Raw genomic sequence first — 19,756 nt, 5'->3', positions numbered from 1 at the left:
CAATATTAAGGGACATTTAGCGGTAAATAAATGATTCGAAAAGATAAAAATGAGAATGCATATTGATAATTCCTTTTAGAATTTCCTTTTTAACAATTTATAAATTCCTGAATAGCATTTTAGAGGATAAATATTTTATTTTGATGAATTTTAAATATGCTTGCAAAGCGTACACAGCTGAAACTCGAAGACGTATATTTTTAAAATATGCAATAATGACGAATCTTCTATGAATGTCGCTCAAGCGTGTTAATTAGAAGATTTCTCCTTTAAAAGATAAAGGTGAAAGAAGTATGAGAAGAATGCTGATCGCATTGCTCAGGGCAAAGTGAATCGATTGAATTTATCTCATTATTCGAGGCTTGCATCGAGTATTGTCTATAGAAATCGAATCGCGGAGATAAAATAATGAGACTATTGATCCAATTGTGTTAGAATTTTACTACCATGTATTGGGAAAGTGATTGAATTACTGAATACCGACTTCCCGATTTTATCTGCAAATATTTGTTTTATTACAGAATGGTTTTCTGCTTGTTATGTTTCGATAAATTGTATTTTTACTTCGATTGTTTTCGCACGAGAAACGAGCATTAATCCTGTATACTATCCCCTTCATCATATCATATAGATGAATGTACTATAATAATACTAATAGAGGAATATAATGAACATATCATAGAAATATTTTAGATGTAACTGTCAAAAGAATGATATTTGACAGATTTTTACGTAAAAATATTAACAAAAGAGTAAAAATATTAATTAAAATATTTTTTAAAAATAATATTTATTATATTATAGAATAGTTAAACTTTAACTAAAATTTCTGAATTACAGATGTATACATATTCAAATGGATAAACAGAATAATTTTAATTCGAACCTATATTCGAAAATTCTGAAATAAGAAATGTAAGAATAAAATAAAGATAAATTTTGCCTCTCTCATTTTCTTCACGATTTCTCGTTTACGTAACGTCGCGCCGTCGAGAGTGCATTAATCACGCGAATCGAGCATTGCCTACATCGCAGAGTCCGCATTAGCCAAGCAACCCTATCGCGTCACGCGCACCCTTATACCCGCACTGCTACTTACAACGGTATCAATGCCTACCACTTCCACGCTCTCGGCATCTCTATGCCATCAGGCGTAAAGTGAGAGGAAGAGGGAGAGGGAAATGCGATGGTCGGCAGATGGATCTAACGGATTCGTCCGAGCTGATCGCAGGCGAATCGGAGATGAAGAGCAGAGAGGAGAGAAACCATCGGTCCGTCGTGTCGTGTAATGTTACGGTGAATTTCGGTCGTGCGCGAGGGGGCGGGAAGTTGTGGATGAAGGGGAGTAAACGAGAAGAGAGATAGAAAGCGAGAGACAGTGAGAAAGAGAGAGAGAGAGAGAGGGGCTGATGAGGGGAGGGGGGCAATGCGCAGACAGCCACCCAAAGAGGTGGTAGCGGGGCCCGAGGGGTAACAGGTCGGATGTCCGGCAGTCCGTCACCAGCTATCCCTCGGTATCTCCGGCGTGGCCCGCCGCGACCGGCCCACGGCCATATCGCTCGACTACATAACAAGTCCTGAATATGCATATATTCGATGTTACAGGCTGGGCACAGAGTTTGCGCGCCCTCAATTGACTCATACTTATTATATTAGGCCCTCGACAATGATAAGACGTTCATTTCTTAACAGTTGTTCTTTTTGTGAAATATTTTTTACGAGTGAATACTCTTTCGACGCGAAGAAGTCTCGATTAATAATTATGAATATTGTTTAATGAAAAAGAAATTATATGTGTGTGGAAAACTCGTACGTTACGTGTAATAAATTCAAATATTTTTGTAAAATGTAATACATTTATGGAAATGGTAAATATCTTTTTTTTTTTTTTTTAATATATAATATAATCTCGATTTTCTTTAGAATTTTTGTTATTCATATGAGATAAAAGGCTGGAGTCGATTTGAAATTCCTTGGACAACGCACATTTTGAAGGAGTTGCTTTTTCGCTTACTTTCCAAAACTACTTCGGAATATCTTTATTCTTGACCCCGACACGCTAGCGTACATGTAAACATTTGTAAACGCGCGTAGCATCCGAATGGAAAATTCTTCAAGTTCTAATCCTCTGTTCTAAAGTTAAAACAAATCTGGGAAAATTGAGAAAAACCTGAGTCACTTTTCTCTCATTTTAAGAAAAATAAATCATTTGTCACATCTTTTATTTCAAGTACCTTTTCCTCTCTTTTCACTTTTTTCCGAATTATTTTCAATTTTTGCGTTTCACAAATTGAAATCAAAGGCAATATTATTATTTTTATTTAATACTAACAATTTATATTATATATATTACATAAATTATTTTTGCAGCTTGATAATCAAGATGATTGAAATTCCAACTATCAAAGAGGGACGTCCTGTATAGCACATAGATTTATATGCATATTCCCTCATACATACACATACACTATTAGATATCAACCCTTGTACAAACACGTGGTCACGCGCGTGCAAATTCACCCCTTTCCTCCTTTCTCTCTCCCTACTCGCTCTCTCTCTCTCTCTCTCTCTCTCTCTCCATTTGGCCATCGTCGAAGCACCATTGACGCCAGTTCACTGCCTGCCAGCGCACGGATTTATGGCAATGTATACGACGGTCGCTCGTATATTCGTGGATTTTGACGTATCGCGTACATTAGGGAAATTCTAATTACCCCTGGCCTTCTCCCTCCCTCCCCCTTCAGATACACGCACACTATCTGCGAGAGCGCTTCCTCCGGTAAAGGAAATACGGTGCTCTGGTACCGACCAATAGGGCTGTCCTTCGCGCTCTATTGACGTTCCGTCTCTCTGCCTTCCGACCTATCTATCTTCCACCGACCCTGCCTTCCGGTATTTCCTTTCGCGACGCGTAGTTTCTAACGTTCTCGGCACAATCGGCTGGCGCTAGGTAACTTGCCGTCTATATGTCGACTCTTTGATGAAACGAATAGATCCATTCCCTTTCATTCTCTGTGTTCTCCCGCGCGTGTGTTCTTTACTTTCCTAGACAGCATTTCGTCCTGTCTTACTTTGCTTTCAATGTACTGTAAAATCGGGGGTTAGATTGCGATAGCAATCGTAATTCTACTCTCTATAAGGGACACAGATTTTGAGAGCGAATCTCTCCAAAGCAGTTTTGAGAAAATTAATCAGAATTCTGTGAATTATAATTGATACGGTAAAGAGTGTTAAATCTGTGAATACAAAAAAAGATGCAAATATTTTATCTAGTTAAATTAGTAGATTAAGCTGAATTGGAATTACTTTATACATATAGATTACATAATTATATATACTTTATAGATTATATAATTATATATATATATATATGAGATCGTATAATAATTGTTTATTATTCGAAAAAAAATATTATATGGTCATATTTAATCTATTGACGATACGATGATTTCCATTTGTTGTTCGTTTGAAAATTGCAAATGATTGTCAATTTTAACATATATAATATTAATAGCTGATCGATACCAGCAACAATACATATTTCGCGTAATTCGCAGCGCATCATGCCATGGACGGTGTTTGAGTTTTGTTAATTCAGTCTATCCAACTATCAAAATAGTGATGTGATTGACCAGTGTAACGCGGCTAATTTTGCGTATCGAGTCCGGTCCTACAACAGTCAGATGAAAATTCGAGCGCCACGGCGCTAATAGAATTTAATGAGGCTGCATCGCAGCCGCTCGCGGCGGATGGCATCAAAATGCGGGCGGAAGTGAATAGCTACGATCTAATGTATCCCACGCAATCGTTTGTGCTGATCGAATGCTGATAATACAATCCGATGTAGTTGGAATGCCAGTATTACATACAAACATCGACTGAGACTATTCTAATCGCGCGTTAATCAAATTTCCTTTCCCTGATGTGAATTTGAAACTTGTGTAAAATGGTCAGTGTGAAAATTTTTAAAACTGTCTGCAAAAGGAAATTGAAATATTGTCGACTTAATCACATATTTTTCAGATCTTCTTTAACGTATAGATAATTACAACATGAATGCAGCATCTTTATAATAATAATTTTATAAAAATGTGATAGGGGCTCACTTTATGAGATAATTATTTTTTCATACTTTTATGTATATTAATAAAATTAATATTAATAAAATTTTGAAACATTTTTGGAAGAGCGCCGTAGATATTGCAATTAATTTTCTTCTTTTATCCATTGTCACAGTTATGTATATTCCAATTACGTATCTTTGCTCATCGCGCACAGATGCGCATTATCCCGAGTGCAACGTAGTAAGCTCTTTGAGTGAATTGCGCACATTTGTGAAGCCGTTGAAATCTGCGAGAGTTTATATAAAGAGAGAGAGAGAGAGAGAGAGAGAGGGGGGGGGGGGAGAATGTAAGCTCTCCCGAATCTCTGTTGCACCGCTGAACGAATAGGCGGTCGATCGTTTCGCCACGCGAGCATATTTTATAGCGCAAAATCGTCGGCGTGGTTTCCCTAAAAGTACTATTAGCGGACCGTAAAGTGTCATCCTAACGGGTCCCGGTAAGTTTGTCGAACGACCATAATTTACGATGCCTCGGGACCGTGACACGTTGTGTCAAAATTACGTGAGTTTGAGAAAAGAGAAGAAATAACATTCTCTGAAGTTATTGTTTATCAAATTAAAGTTAAACGTTAGAAACAATGCGATTACGAAACCGTAAACTCTTGGAAAATAACGTCATGACATTTAAAAAGCGCGTCATAATTTATTTAAAAAAACGTCCTATATGTAGTGGTATAGCAAAAACAAAATTTAAATATATTAATTAAATATATTAATAGGTAAACACGAGCACGATTCCTAGTATAATAATGCTTACGCGTTGATAATAGAAGATCTTTTCCCTTACCTCCTTGGTATTTGCCATTCGTGCCATGCAAATGCGATATCACGGCTCTGTTGGTGGCTTTGAATACCAGCTCGCCGTTGTATGCGACGATGATTACGTGTAATACAACGAGTATCAAATTGGGAGAACGTCATGCTGCGCTTCGCAATTGTTCGCAATTGCATCGCTACCTTAATTTTGCGTTAAGTGCACTGATTATGTTAAGAGCTATTTGATAGAAGCATCAATTAAAGTCGATATTATAAGCACCTCTTTATTGCACATCCCGTGCAATAAATACCCTATACATAGACAATTTTTTTTTTCATTAATTTTCTTATAGCAATGTAACAAAAAATATTGTCTTATTTATTCGGTATAGTTATTAATTTTTATTAGTATATAAACAATTTTTTTTGCGCCATCTTCTAAAATATAATTATATGGTCTTTTACGTGATTCTCACGTTTAATTTACGAATGCTGTTATTTTATGTTCGCACGAGAAGTCAAAATGTTCTTTCTACATCTTAGGTCTTCGAACTCGATACAGTATACGTATGCTCTCACTGTTTTCCGTGTGTGCATTTTATCGTGCAGAATCATGTTGGCCGCAGTTTCCGCAGGAGTGCCATTAGTGGGCCGCGGAGAATCGTTGGTGTTCGCCTGCGGGGCTTTGCCATTGCGATTCGGAAAACTTGAACGATAGTAATAACAATTTGCTGAAGCTACTGAACTCACCGAATGTTCCCTCGTGGATACGAGCAAATCGGACGGAGAGATTGGTGAAATAAATTGAATTTATTTTCACTGTTTTAAACATCGTAGTTTCTTAAATAATCGATTCGCTGAAAATGCATTAAACGGCAGATTTTTAAAATAACCTGTTGAATGAAGAAAACGAAATAAAAATGTAAAAATATATTTGCGATATTCTTTATAATTGTTAAAAGTAATATTTTTATCATACACGTGTAATTCATCAAAAAGCTAATAATAATTCGCGACAACATGACCAACTTTTAACTCGTATTACGTAGTTTGTAATTCGTAGAAGCACTCTGATGTATCTTGTCGATCAAAATGATAAATCAACGAGTCACAACAAGATCTCATCCTCATATAGTGATAATACATTCAGACATATACGCATCTACGCACTAATATCTCTCGGCTCTCTCAATGCATACTATTATACATTATATGCATGGATACCATATTAAACTGGATAGCACATGTTACGATGTGAATAATGAGAGACGGGAACCAACTCTAATCGATCAAAACTGACGTATGTATTAGTGTGACAAAGAGAATCGTAAAATTGAGCTTTATAAAAATGTATTGATGAAAAATAAAATCTATTTTTTAAAATAACGATTAAAAGAAAATCTCTTAACGTGAAAATGTGGAAATAGAAAATTTTGTTCTGATAATTTCAATAATTTAAAGATTCGGATAATTTCAATAATTGAAATCCCTGCTTTGTTTCTTTTTCTCAATAATAGATATGTCATTTTAAAAATATTAAATTGTCGAATGCATTATAATAATGTATAATGATAATGCATTTATGTATGTGAAAGTGATCATGTCTGAAAGAAAAAGCTCGGCAATTCTCCTTTTATCATTTTTTGCACTTACTGCTATTTTATTTGTTGCATAAATTTATATTTGTAAAATACAAATCAAAATTTTTTCTACGTATTATAAAACTGCACTCTAACGTTGCATATCAACCTGATGACGGGTTTGGCCGTAAGTTAATATGAGATTTCCAAGAAAAATCAGAAATGTAACGTTGACGTTGAAAATGAATCGCCGCTTTCGTGAGTGGAACTTCAACGAAGAGATTATAAACGCGGTTCTTCGCGAAATAGTCACGTACTGACGTAAAAAAAAACACTGAATAAACGCACCGCGATTAGCTGTCTTAAGAGATCAATTAATCAATGGTCGTGACAATCATTATTTATAATAGAATATATATTAAATTAATATTAAAGATAAAATAACAGATCAAATATTAATAAATTCCACACGTACTACATTAATAATAAATTGCAGCGAGAATAGAAATAATATTTTAATAAAACATCCTACTCATAATCAAATATACCATACATATATCTAAAAGCTCTCTCCGCGAACGTTTATCTCCCTCTTCTAAACAAGATCTGTCCGCCCTATCGTTACAGTTTCTCTTTTCTCATTTACTCTCGCGGTGTATTCCGCTCAACAGGGCATGAGCACGTTAATCAGTGGTTATTTGTCCTCGGTTGGGCATCGTCGTTACAATGGAACGGAGTCGAAAACCGCACGTAGTAGCAACGAGCTATCGATCGCGACATTGGCAAGACGATCACGTAGCCAGCGAATTTATTCGTCCAACTACGACCTCATCTTCCATAAAATTATCATATAGTTATTTTATGATAATATCGGTGAAACATGTTTGTATGAGAAACGTATTAATATATATGTATTTTTGTTAAGGATATCTCTTCAAATTTATTAAAAGCAAATCGCGGCGAGTGTGATAAGAATTGTAGCAAATCAGGAATATAAAACCTTGTTCTAATCTTTCCGTATCTGCTTAATATAAATAACGTTTTCTTTTACTATTATCAGCATCTATTCTAATTTTACAAGTTTTACAAGTAATTTTAAGACATTATATTATGCATATATTTATGTATTTTTATCGAAATCACTTCGCTGCACATAAGATCGTACAGGATTAATTTTGTTCTCATATTATATCTGCAAGTACCACCTGTTTCAGATTATCTTATTACCCGCTTATATTCTTCTCATTCACGCGAGCGAAAGGATAATGGAAAAGACAGCTCTCTCTCGTCGCCATTCTCGAGTCTTGCGAGAATTAATCGCACGAATAAAAAGATTCGTACGACAAGTACCGTCGTTTAACGCGAATGATCTTCTCATGAGGACGACGAGGTGGTTCTCGCGATTATATACGTCTCTTGGACAAACTGCAGAGATATTTCCAACATATTATCTGCTGGTTTCTCCATCGATAGAACCGACGGAAAATTCCGACGATGTTGAATGGCCCTGCGTTTACAAAGTTCGTTCGCAGCATCACTTTGAAATTTCATAGATACGCTCCAGGCAGTTAAACATCGCTTTGAATATTATAATACAGGAATAAAAGATTATACTATATATACATTATACGATTCGACGTTTTCCACGGCTACGGAGCGGAGATTGATAAGCGCTTTTATTCGCAAACCAGTATTTGCTTTATGTAATTTATCAGGCGAATTAAGTAGGTACAAGGGCGAGTTAATTAATAACACTAATTATAACGACTAAATTAATAACAGCTAGTGTATTTTATTTATTAAATATTGAAATATACGATTTTTTTTTATAAAGTTTTTGCAATTAAAATTGAATTGCTTTTACTATATCTCTTCTATATGATGTAATCGATGACTTAAATAGTAACACATATTTCGTGTGTATTGACTCTCTGACCAATTTTAAAAGTCGGTTATCGCATTTCGAAATCTGCCTACTGATCTTCTCAATAGAATAGACTTAAGATACTGGCGCGGTAGAATTGTAATTTATTAAAGTTCGCGATTCAGATTAACGTAGCGACCAAGTTGCAAGCGAGAATATCGAGAATAACTTTGTTTGTAATCGGATTAATAAACGCGCGACGTGATGGTTCATCGAAATGCGAAGTACAGACATAACGGACATAAACGAAAGCCGATCTGGTTTCTCTCGTTGCTTCGCAACTCGATTACGCGAGATACTATATCGCGCATAAAAGCTCTTACTGCTAACGATCAATTAGACGAAGTGCTTAATTAATTAAGTCCGGCCCATTTTTGGCAAGTAAGATTGGCACGAAAAGTATTGTGCTTATATATTTATTAACATTAATCGCATGGTTAAATGCGAGATACGGAAAATTATCTCGTTAATATCTTGCTTTGTATAATAATCCTTGTTTGCGTAATCTCCCTTGATTTAATCATATGCTTCCTTTTCATATAACTGATATTAATAGAAGCGTAAGAACCACTAAACGCATTTAATTTAGCCAGCATCTACTCAGCCCTTGATGCGGCATAATAGAAGAAGTTTATTAAAATATTACGCAATCTGGTACGAAAGAGATTCTATCTTCTTTGCCTTCGCGCTTACCTAGAAAACTAAAAGCTTCAAAAATAATAAACTGTAAAATATCTATAACATATCCTTAAAATCGTCAAATAAATTACATTCGAAAAATCAATTTCGACATCAGAATATTTCTTTGAATTATTATGATTTTTTAAGGTATTAATTATTAACGACTTTACACAGCTTTCGTGTTTACTTTAGAAATAATGCAATGTTGTATGGAATTTTTAGAGACCTTTAATTATAAATGTTTTGCAAAGATCGTAAATATTTATATATCATAAATTGCTTTTTGATTTAAATTTGACAGAAATTCATAGTTTTTACACATACATATTATTGTTCGTTCTCATTTCAGTTAGCTTTTAAATCGAATACCAATATAAATAATATCAAGAATTACAATTTCGCGACGTTCATTTCTAAATAGCGTATATAATATTTGAAGTATAAAGAATTGTGTAAATTTATTAAATTGTGTAAAGCAACACAAAAGTATCTAAATTTTAAAAGAAATAAGAAGCAAGTTTTAAAATGTAAAATTGTTTTTTACTTTAATAATTGAATACACTTAATTACAACAGCAACCAACAATTACTAAAAAGGATAGATAAGCGAAAATCTTATTTTTAGAAAATGTATTTAAGGTTTTTATGTTATCTTATGCAGCACTTAAGAGTGACTATAATTCTAATAAAACTGGTAATGAAATTATAGCAATTGTTAATAAAATTACTTGCAAGTATATATATTTTTCTGCAAGATAAAATAAAAAATTCTAAATGTTTATTTTGCAGCCATCACTTCCCATGATTGTTGTATCTGCTTTTCATTATTGATATTGTGTGAATATTTAAATGTTTATGTTTTTTTGTTATATGTATAACTTTACAAATGCCATATAAGTACATTTTTAATAACATTAATACATATTAAAAGTACTGAAATTAATCTGAAGCTTTTAATCAATAGCTATCACTAAAATAATGACAGTTATTAAGACTTAATTTATTGCCTTGTTATGGGAATCAAAATATTAATTACGGGAATATACATATAGATTAAATACTCAATGTAATTGATGTGTCATGCGATATCAAATTTCAATTGGAAAATGATATTAGCGACAATTAAAACTAAATATTTAATAATGGACAAAAACACATTTTTATCTATCTGAGATTGTCGAAGCAAATACACTTTCTATTTTCCTTCTACCATTTTTCTACCTTGACTATGTGGATTAGAAGATGTATTCATAATGCAAAATATTCAACAATTTGAAGTAAAATGAACATTAAAAAAAAAAGAGAGAGAGAGAGAGAGAGAGAGAGAGAGAGAGAGAGAGAGGAAGAAGAAGAGAAATACAAAGATAAGAAAAGAGAGAGATCGGCAGCACGCCTAAGCTTTCTCATTGCAGAGAGTTAGCTTTTCTCAGATCCCTTCAGTGATACTTGCTTTAAGAACCAGTTGCTCAGTAGATTGGTTCCTTGGCTTAAGTGGTGTATCAAGATGATGGGGAAAGGGAGAAATAGAGGAAAAGAGAACCGATATGTCGTTCCTTTTATCTTCCTAAGCCAAATGTAAATGAAGTAAGCTAAAGAATGACTTTCCATTGACGAGAGTTACTCATTTTAACAATCTGTTCAATATTATTCTGTCTCTATTCGATTTGTCTAAGTTATAAATAAAAATTTTTTAATGCGTCTAAGTGAGAATAATTTTCAATTCTACATTGGGGATGCGAGAGTTTTACAAATTGATATAATTATGTATATTGTTTTCTTAAGATTCTATTGAAATCTGCAGCTATTTGCAAGTCTTCTTAAATCGTGACGCGTCTCGAAAATGGAAAAAGATAGGCATAATATCATCGCACGCGGAAAAATAAGGTTCTTACGACGCGACATAAGCATCAAAAATGGGAATGCAGATGGATCAAAGCATCACGTAATAATTTTACGTATAACAATGTGAAACATCGCTATTTGAAGAGTAAAGTTTTCAAAAATAAAATTCATAAAACACAGAGCTTCAATCATGCGATCTCTTAAAATAAATTATTGACATATTACTTTTATTATTCTTTCTTTGAGCCTTGTGTTGCTTTTTGGTCCATTTTTTCCATATACAAAATTCGTTTTAGAGACGCGAAAAGAAACAGGGAATCGGCGCGCCGGTAATGTTTAATACGAAAAATTTTTTCTCGGGAATTTAGCCGGATTACGGGAATTATACATCCTCGAGATAAAGCGCGACTTAATCCATATGAAACACGATGGCAGACTGGGATTAAACGTCCCAAGTATTCCAGCGCCGCTGTCACACGTGCCAGCATAAAATTCTGAGATTTTTTCAGGAACGCGCGTGTTTCTTCCGAATTAGATCTTTCTCTCTTGGCTTTCGCAACTGCACGCAATTTTCCCAGCACGCGCGTGTGTATGTGTACTTTATTATCTGTATGTGTGTTTTTTCTCACGCTTTTAGTGATGATATATTTGCAAATCTACATGTAATTATATCATTGAATGAATAATATCTAACTTGTTTAAAGCTAATAATTAAAATAAAATTTAGATTAAACAAAAAATTCATTTAACTGGTAAGCAAAATTACGAAAATAGTTGTCTACTATAAAATATGATAATTTAAATAAAGCATTATTCTTTGATTTGTTTGTATTATTTACTAATCATAAATTAGAGTCAAATTTGCAATAGAGTTTTTTTTTTAAACAATTGCAGATGAATTTGAAAACATTTGCGATGTATTTTGGACGTTTAAATTCGATAAATATATACGATTTCTAGAAAATGTATCGTCCACCATAAAAATAGTGTGCCAAGCGTGTGTCTGTTTTTCATAGGTACCGACTTGCAGTTTATAGCAGTCACGTAACTCAAAGTATTCGAGCAATGCTTGTGGTGGCCGTTTTATGTTTTCAAATGTATTTTCAGAGGTGATAAAAGTAGCGCTGGTAAATACACACAACGACGGTTTTTATTACCACCTTGAGAAAGTAGTGCACGTTAGTATATATCTGTGTTACATGTTAGTGGCGTTGTTTTTTTAAAAAAATCCAACCGAATTACGAATTTTATCTTGCACAACTATATACGCGATTTATATTTAAAACGGAATGTTTTTTTCGCCCTTCCTTTTGAGGTTTTCTCAAAGAAATAAATTTTACTCATTGCATAGACACAGCATAGCTTGTTTTCGCGGTTTACAAGCGCAATGCAGAGACACGTTAATTTGGATGAATATATTTACAATTCACTGCACATGTGCGACAACATGCTTAAATACGTTATGTAGGATAATTAAATTGTGGACTGTGACAGCTATGGTTGTGACAGTAAAGATTGTTTTGTGAGAGGACATTTACATGTATGTGTGTGTGTGTGTGTGTATGCATGTGAAGCTAACCTTTCACTTAATAAAAATGCATTAATTGTAGAGGAGTCTTGCTTTATTTTTAATATTTCTAAAGAATTCTTGAGAGACTAAACAAATAATTATGGTCATTAAACCGAAAAGCTCGGGGCAAACTGAGATGTCAAGTTCACGCTGAGTCTCACTTTGTCCGCCAACGATTTTTTTAGCATATTTTACCAGATTTTAAACGTTTGAAAGTTCTACGCATAAAAATTATTAGAATATTAATTAAACAGATTTGATTGGAATATTAATTAAACAAATTAGATCGCTCCAAATTAGACGGATATATAAGTACCGAGGTGAGACGCTGGTCGTATTTTGATAATTCTAACAACTTTAAATCAGAGTTTAAATAATTTTTACGCATAGAATTCTTTGTAGAAATTAAAAGTGATTGCAGCATAACACGAAATCTCATTTAAAATATACTATACGTCAGACAGACCTTTCGGTCTATCTAATTATATGTTTAATTAATATTCTAATAACTTTTATGTATAACTTTTTGTAGAACTATTGTAAAATTCTCAAGTGCTTAAAATCTGGCAAAAAAATGTATCTTTGAAAGCACTCATACAACACTCGTGCTTAATTATGATCGTGAACATATTAACTACTTGAATATGACAATCGCACGATATTTTGCATATTACTTCGATAATAATTGCACTCCTCGACGCTTTGTTTTAATTGAGATGTAAAATAACACGAAAAAATTAGTGTTCATCACACGAGTGTAATCAACAAATATTTAATTCAATATTACATTATGCAGATACTTATTTTATTTTTAACACATTATTTGCACAAGATAATTGTACGTTCTAACCTAAATTACTCTAGTGAATATTATTTTGTTATTTAAAGCACGAACAAGTATATTAAAGTATAATTAATGTAATAGGGGTTGATAAATAATAATGCTGTAAAATATCGATTCGACAGATAAATTGCCATGTAATTTTCAAATTCTTTTTGTCATTCGTAATTTGTTTAGTGCATTTAATTCGTAAAATGTTTGACAGAATATTACTGGCACGTTAAATCTTGAGTATAAATCCGGCGATAAACACATTGATTACCAAATAATTATAATATCGCGGCTTTCTTAATCACAAGTACTCGTGTATGTGTATTGAGTGTAAGTGTGTGTGATATATGTATGTGTGTGTGTTTCCTATATTAAAAAAATCTGAGATATAAGACCCGATTGTATTAGTTTTTTTATTTTGACGTTAAGCGAGTTAAATATATGTCTGTCTTTATTTATTTAAAAAGAAATATAAAGATAGACATGTTCGAGTCTCGCTTAAATGCAAAATAATGTTGGTCTAATTGAGCCTAAGAAATATAGATACAAGAAAGCGAGAGATTTCTTCCAAAGAAAAAAACCTGAAGAATTAGAAACATAGATAAGAAAGGGAGGTTTGCACGACGAGATAGATAATTCCTAGAATTATATATTACAGTGTACTGTATAATATACACAGGAACACAGGAATAAAATTAACTCTTACTCCGTATTGTTATTTTTGGCAGCTTCTAACTGTACAGGTGGGTCAGCGTATTTTCGATAAGTTTATTAATATGTAAAAGTGTTTTAAAAAATCTGAAAAAATATATATACCTTCTTTGAACATTCTAAATAAAGAGTAAAATAATAAATTTGCAAAAGAATTTACTTAAATATATTATTTTATGATTATTTGTTTTCGAGAAATTGACGTTGTTAGAAAAATCACAGACAAAAATGATCCATCAGTACGGAATAAGGGTTAAAACGACACTTTGTGTCGTATTTTTCCTGCGTTCAACTATAATATATAACTCTAGAAATTATTTAGCTCGTCGCTCAAACCTCGCTTTCTTATCTTAAACCTCGTTTCTTATTCCTTAGATGTTTTCCTGGAAGAGACGCGCTCGCTACCCGCGAGCAGTTCCACGAAATATTTTCTATCCTTATTTTCCATTATCCGATCCACGCGATTCGCCTTCGCGCTGTAGATCAGCGCTCGATCGACCAATCAGAGCAGAGCTATCTTTATCCTGCTCACGGGAGCTAAGCACTTACCGTCAGTCCGCCAGTTCGCGAACTGTGGCAGTTGTAATTTTTCATCGTATCGGTCGTGTTGTGTTAGTACAGGAATGTTCGCTCTATGTTTCTCGCGTCTTCTTTTCGCTCTTTTTATCGGAAAATGTGTATTTTGCGTGTAAACGAGTGTCGGGAGCGCTGAATTGAATAACGAGCGATTATTTCAATACGTCTGTTAGCCTGCGCGATCGCGATTTATGTCTTTCGATATTCGTACGCAACATTCAGATAATTTAGCGCGTTATTGCATATGGCGGATTTTCTACGGATGCCGGAAGTATTATTTTATTCGAGTAATATGTTCGCATGATTATAATTAAGTGCCTTGTGTGTGAGTGTTTTGTGTTATGTGTACTTTCGAAAACGCAACAAAGGATTAGGAGAGATTAGCTGGCCCAGGATGGCATCGAGCTTAGTCGGGGCAATCATGAGGTAATTTATTACATATTATTCGCGGAATTAATTTTTTTTTTGTCGCGGTAATCGCATAATCGTGTTTCGTGCGATGCCATTTGGATGTGTGTGAAACTGGCGTCTCACTTCGTGGCAATTCATTAATTGGTGATAATTCTGGCTTTATTTTTAATAATTATATAATTCTTGATAATTAAACAAATAGTTACAGCCAGTGAACCATAAAGAAATGGCTCGGGACAAACTCGCCACAAGTTCACGTTGCGTCTTACTTTGTCCTTTGATTTTTTTTTTTGCATTTCTTCTGTCAGATTTTTAGCGGTTTTTCCACAAAAAGTTTTATGCATAAAAATTATTAAAATATTAATTAAACCAATTATGTCATCCGAAACGTCCGACGTGTAAGTACTGAGATGAAACGCTGGTCGATATTTCGATAGATCTATCAGCTTTAAGTCAGATTTTAAGTGATTTTTTTTTTCGCATTACTCGCCTTGGCACTTATACGTTCGCCGATAATTATTAATAAATATTCTAATCTAATTTATGAATAAATATTCTAATAATTTTTACATCTAGAAAATATAAGCGATTACAGAGCAACATGAAATATCGTTTAAAGTCGATAGAACTATCAAAATACAACCAGCGTTTTATCTCTGTACTTCTATGTGTCTGGCATCTCGGGCGATCTGATTTTTTGTATAGAATTCTATTCATAAAATATAAATAGATTGCAGAATAACACGAAATCTTATTTAAAGTCGATAGAATTATTGAAATATGTACGACTAGCGTTTTACCTCAGTATTTATACGTCTGGCATCTCGAGCGATGTATATCTAATTTTTTAAATAAATGTTCTAATAATTTTTTATGCATAATATTCTATTCAGAAAATATAAGTGACTACAGAACAACATGAAATTTCTTTTGAAGTTGATAGAACTATTGAAATACGAGCAGAGCGTCTCACCTCGGTACTTATACAACCGGTATCTCGGGCAATATAATTTATTTAATTAATATTCTAATAATATATATATATATATATATATATATATATATATATATATACGAAATAATATTTTAAAATCAAGTGCATATTTTTAAACACATATGTACATATAAGAGAATATTTTTTTTTCCCTATAATTTATATACATATATACATATAATTTGTTTGTCTGTCATATAGACAAATATCATGTAGCGTATCGGAAAGCACGTTTTTCTTTACAGTTGAAAGAGAATTTGCCGCAAGTCTGTAAAAAGATTGCCGAAGATTTTATCGGCTCGCTTGCTCATTCGAGGAAGAAAACGTTCATCTTTCTTTTCCTCAGAATTCCCGCGATTTCTACTCGATGGCTCGCAGGCACTAACTTATCAGAAATGGCCAATCTAGCGAATATAACTGGTCTTCGAATCAAGTATAACTATAGACACGGTTTCGGCAAACCTGGTTTTCATCGACAAGAAACGAGATCCATTACATGTAATGTCGATAGACTCGAAGTAATGTACAGCTACTTCATTTGCAATGATTCTCGACGATTCTTCTCCAAGATTCTGATTAACTTTTTTATTTTTCTTTCTCTCAATTTTAATATACATAATAATAATAAAAATATGCTAAAATTAATGATAAAATAAATAAGTTTTTATTTTTATTTAATATACATAACTATTTTGGAAAAATTATTAATCACACATAATAAGACTTCGATTTTTTGTGTGATGAGATTTTTAAAAATAAAATTTAATCAATCAAATTTTTATTCTAAACTGTCTAAAGCTTATTTTTTTAAAATTATTGAGTTTAACTTGTTAATACAACTAATCATACTGGCGCACACACACACAAATCTACTTTTATTCAAGCATATAATGAATTTTTTCGTAGACGTGTATGCTTTACCAAAATTATATAATGCACTGTACAACGCGAAACGGGTCGCATAAGCTCAGCGATTGTCGAGAAGGGTCAGCCTCTCGGAGCTTTTCCACGGAGATACTCGGCTGAAAGACCAGTTTCTTGGTAGATTGGCCGCTCGTGCTAAGTAAGTGCACTACGATGACGGCGGGAAAATGGCGAAAAAGAAAGATAAAGCGTTTTCTTTTCAAAAATAGGGAAGTGAAAAGCGCCCAGCGGAGTTCTCGAAGAAACACCGGGAGAACGTTTTGGTTGTGTATCTTGAAAACGAATGGAGAATCGCTCGTCAATCCAAATGTTTAGGAGATGTCGAGCGAATTAGTGGCGAAACAAATATGCCATAAATATTATATTGTGCGTTATATTAATCTTATACTAAACAATTATTTGCATTTTTATTTCTTTTCGGTTCAGATGTTATATTTATTTTTTTCTTTCTCCCTCTACTCTAATGTTTTATATATATATATATATATATATATATAATTTTTGAAAATTATTTTGCGTATTCCTATTATCTCAAAATTATATAAAATAGAGAAAATTAATTTAATACTCGCTAACATGCACAATGCGCCACAGCAGTGTTGTAGTACGTGACATTAATCAATAAAATACATAAATGTAGAAATTATATATATAACAAATATCCAGAATAACATTTCAAAGAATAATTGTGTTCAATTAAATTTATTATTCTTTGTTTTTAGACATTTAGTAAAAAAGTTATCTGACTTTTCTGGAAACAAAATTTTCTATCAAAAATATGATATATAAAAATCTGATTTTTCAATAAATAATCTAAATTTTAAACAATGTTGAAATATTTTGTGCACAGTTATATAAAAAATATTAATTATAATTATTTTATTTAAACGTTCTAAATATTTCAAAGTAAAAAATGTCTCTCGAAAATATATTTTACATGCATTATGTTACGTGCAGTAATATAAAACGGATTGTCGCGATAAACGAGGTCCCCTCACACCAATTTTAATCTTATAAATAACAAATAATTAAATAAATTTTACCTGTAGTTGCTTCGCTATTGTCCTGTTGCTTCTCTCTTTGAACCTTTACTGCTTCTTTAGGATACTCACTCGCGAAAATATTTCATTACGATTGCACACGTACTAATTAGTTGAATACGATAATAGCGTTATATTTTACACGACACTCCCGGCGGTACAACTACACTTTATTATGCTTATTATATTGCGACGAAAGAATTAACGCGAAAATCACGCTATTAATACAGGTAGTATATCATAATTGTAATATAACGATGTAAATTCTAATTTTAGAATACACTTCGAGAATTTATAGAAAATTATATATGTGTGTACGAAGCTCTATTCGCGTCGTGCTTACTCGATCGAATGCCAAAGTGATTTTGATATACCAACTTTTAATATACTTTAACATAACATGTTTACAAGGACAGAATAACAATCGTGTCTCTCTTTTCCCCTTCCCAATACTTTCGGAATGTCCCCCACTACGACGTACGTGACGTTCTATCACCGAATAATAAATAAAGACGCGTCGTCGGTCGTCGCTATTTTTTACAATACATTCCGCGAGTTACAAGTTCAAGTATGGATCGAAATAATTGACCATTTTTTAAGTTTTTTTAATTCTTAATTACTTCATAAATTATTACAATATACAGAATGCTAATTATTTCTCTAGTGCTTCAAATATATGTACGTGATGAATTCAAATACTTATTATCTCGCGTTCTATGCTTTAAACTTTTCGATTAATATTCGTATAATTTGGTTATCGAGAACACGCAGTATGAACGAACCAATCGTAAGATCAACTAACGAAAAATCGTAGACATACATGATCTATTTATTAATAATTAATTTAAAATTTAAGGATAAAATATTTCGCATTTATTCTGTAATACATTAAACATTCCGTAATTCCGGAGAGCGAGATATTTAACAATGACGTTATTTTCAGTGCTCGTTCTTTAGGATGCACATATAGCACACGCAGCAACCTTGTCATTTGCAACCTTGTGACTCGGGCAAGAAATTCACTATACATGCGATATGCGATCCGGTTTGTGTTTTATCGCGTTATCTGTCCAACACGCTCACGAAAAGTAGGTACTAAAAGACATCAAACCGCAAGTCAAACCTTTAAGTTTTTTTTCATTTTTTAAAAATACTACTGGCGATTAGTAATATTTCTACCTTCTTAATTATTATAATTTTATATAAAAATATTCTAAATTTTATTTTATGTACGTGTGAAATATTTAATAAAATATTTATAATAATTAATATTATATATATATATATATATATATATATATATATATATATATACCCAGTGGACATGCTATCTATCTTTACTTTGGTTTTTTCACTATATACAGGTTAAAATGGTATTGAAAAAGGCTGCGTACAGCCGAAACGTTTACTTTAATATGTTTTCAAATTTTAGAACAATAAATTTTATATAATTTTTCCAACATATATTTAAATTTTGCTCGATTATTGGCCGTTTTTCTTAATGATTATTTGTATATATTTATATATATTTATATATATAATATTTTAAAAAGTTGTTTAAGATTTATAATGATTTAATTCTTTTATATAATGATATATTGAATTTAGTTTTTGTTTAGATAAAAATAAATATTTTTATTTATTATAAAATATTATTATTATTATTATATTATAAAATATTAAAATATTGTTTGGAAAAGTTGCTTTGTAAGTACAATTTGGATATATTTGTATTTTACAGATCAACATCGTGTGTACTACAACTCCGCTGTTGTGCATCGTGCTGGTGAGTA

The 19,756-nt window shown here is 32.6% G+C and overlaps 2 protein-coding genes across 5 annotated transcripts in view; one reads left to right on the top strand and one right to left on the bottom strand.

Annotated features, from left to right (window-relative positions):
- The window catches only part of LOC140666465 (luciferin 4-monooxygenase), a 100,787-nt gene extending 82,466 nt beyond the window's left edge, over positions 1-18,321 (bottom strand). For both annotated transcript variants that reach the window (XM_072893674.1, XM_072893673.1), the window contains exon 1: positions 17,967-18,321. The gene's annotated coding sequence lies outside the window, so the exon portion shown is untranslated. The remainder of the gene's footprint in view (positions 1-17,966) is intronic.
- Dip-lambda (Dpr-interacting protein lambda) overlaps positions 1-19,756 on the top strand; it is a 149,337-nt gene that overhangs the window by 26,638 nt on the left and 102,943 nt on the right. The window contains exons 1-2 of one of the 3 annotated variants that reach the window (XM_072893675.1): positions 14,456-15,020; positions 19,705-19,749. The gene's annotated coding sequence lies outside the window, so the exon portion shown is untranslated. Of the gene's footprint in view, positions 1-14,455; positions 15,021-18,906; positions 19,052-19,704; positions 19,750-19,756 lie in introns of those variants that run through there. The other 2 variants (XM_072893677.1, XM_072893676.1) reach the window with 2 other exon arrangements.

This window comes from Anoplolepis gracilipes, chromosome 6, assembly GCF_047496725.1.
Source record: "Anoplolepis gracilipes chromosome 6, ASM4749672v1, whole genome shotgun sequence".
In the NCBI taxonomy this organism is placed as follows: domain Eukaryota; kingdom Metazoa; phylum Arthropoda; class Insecta; order Hymenoptera; family Formicidae; genus Anoplolepis; species Anoplolepis gracilipes.
The sequence above is the reverse complement of the archived record's forward strand: the minus strand, read 5'-3'. Positions and strand labels throughout refer to the sequence as shown.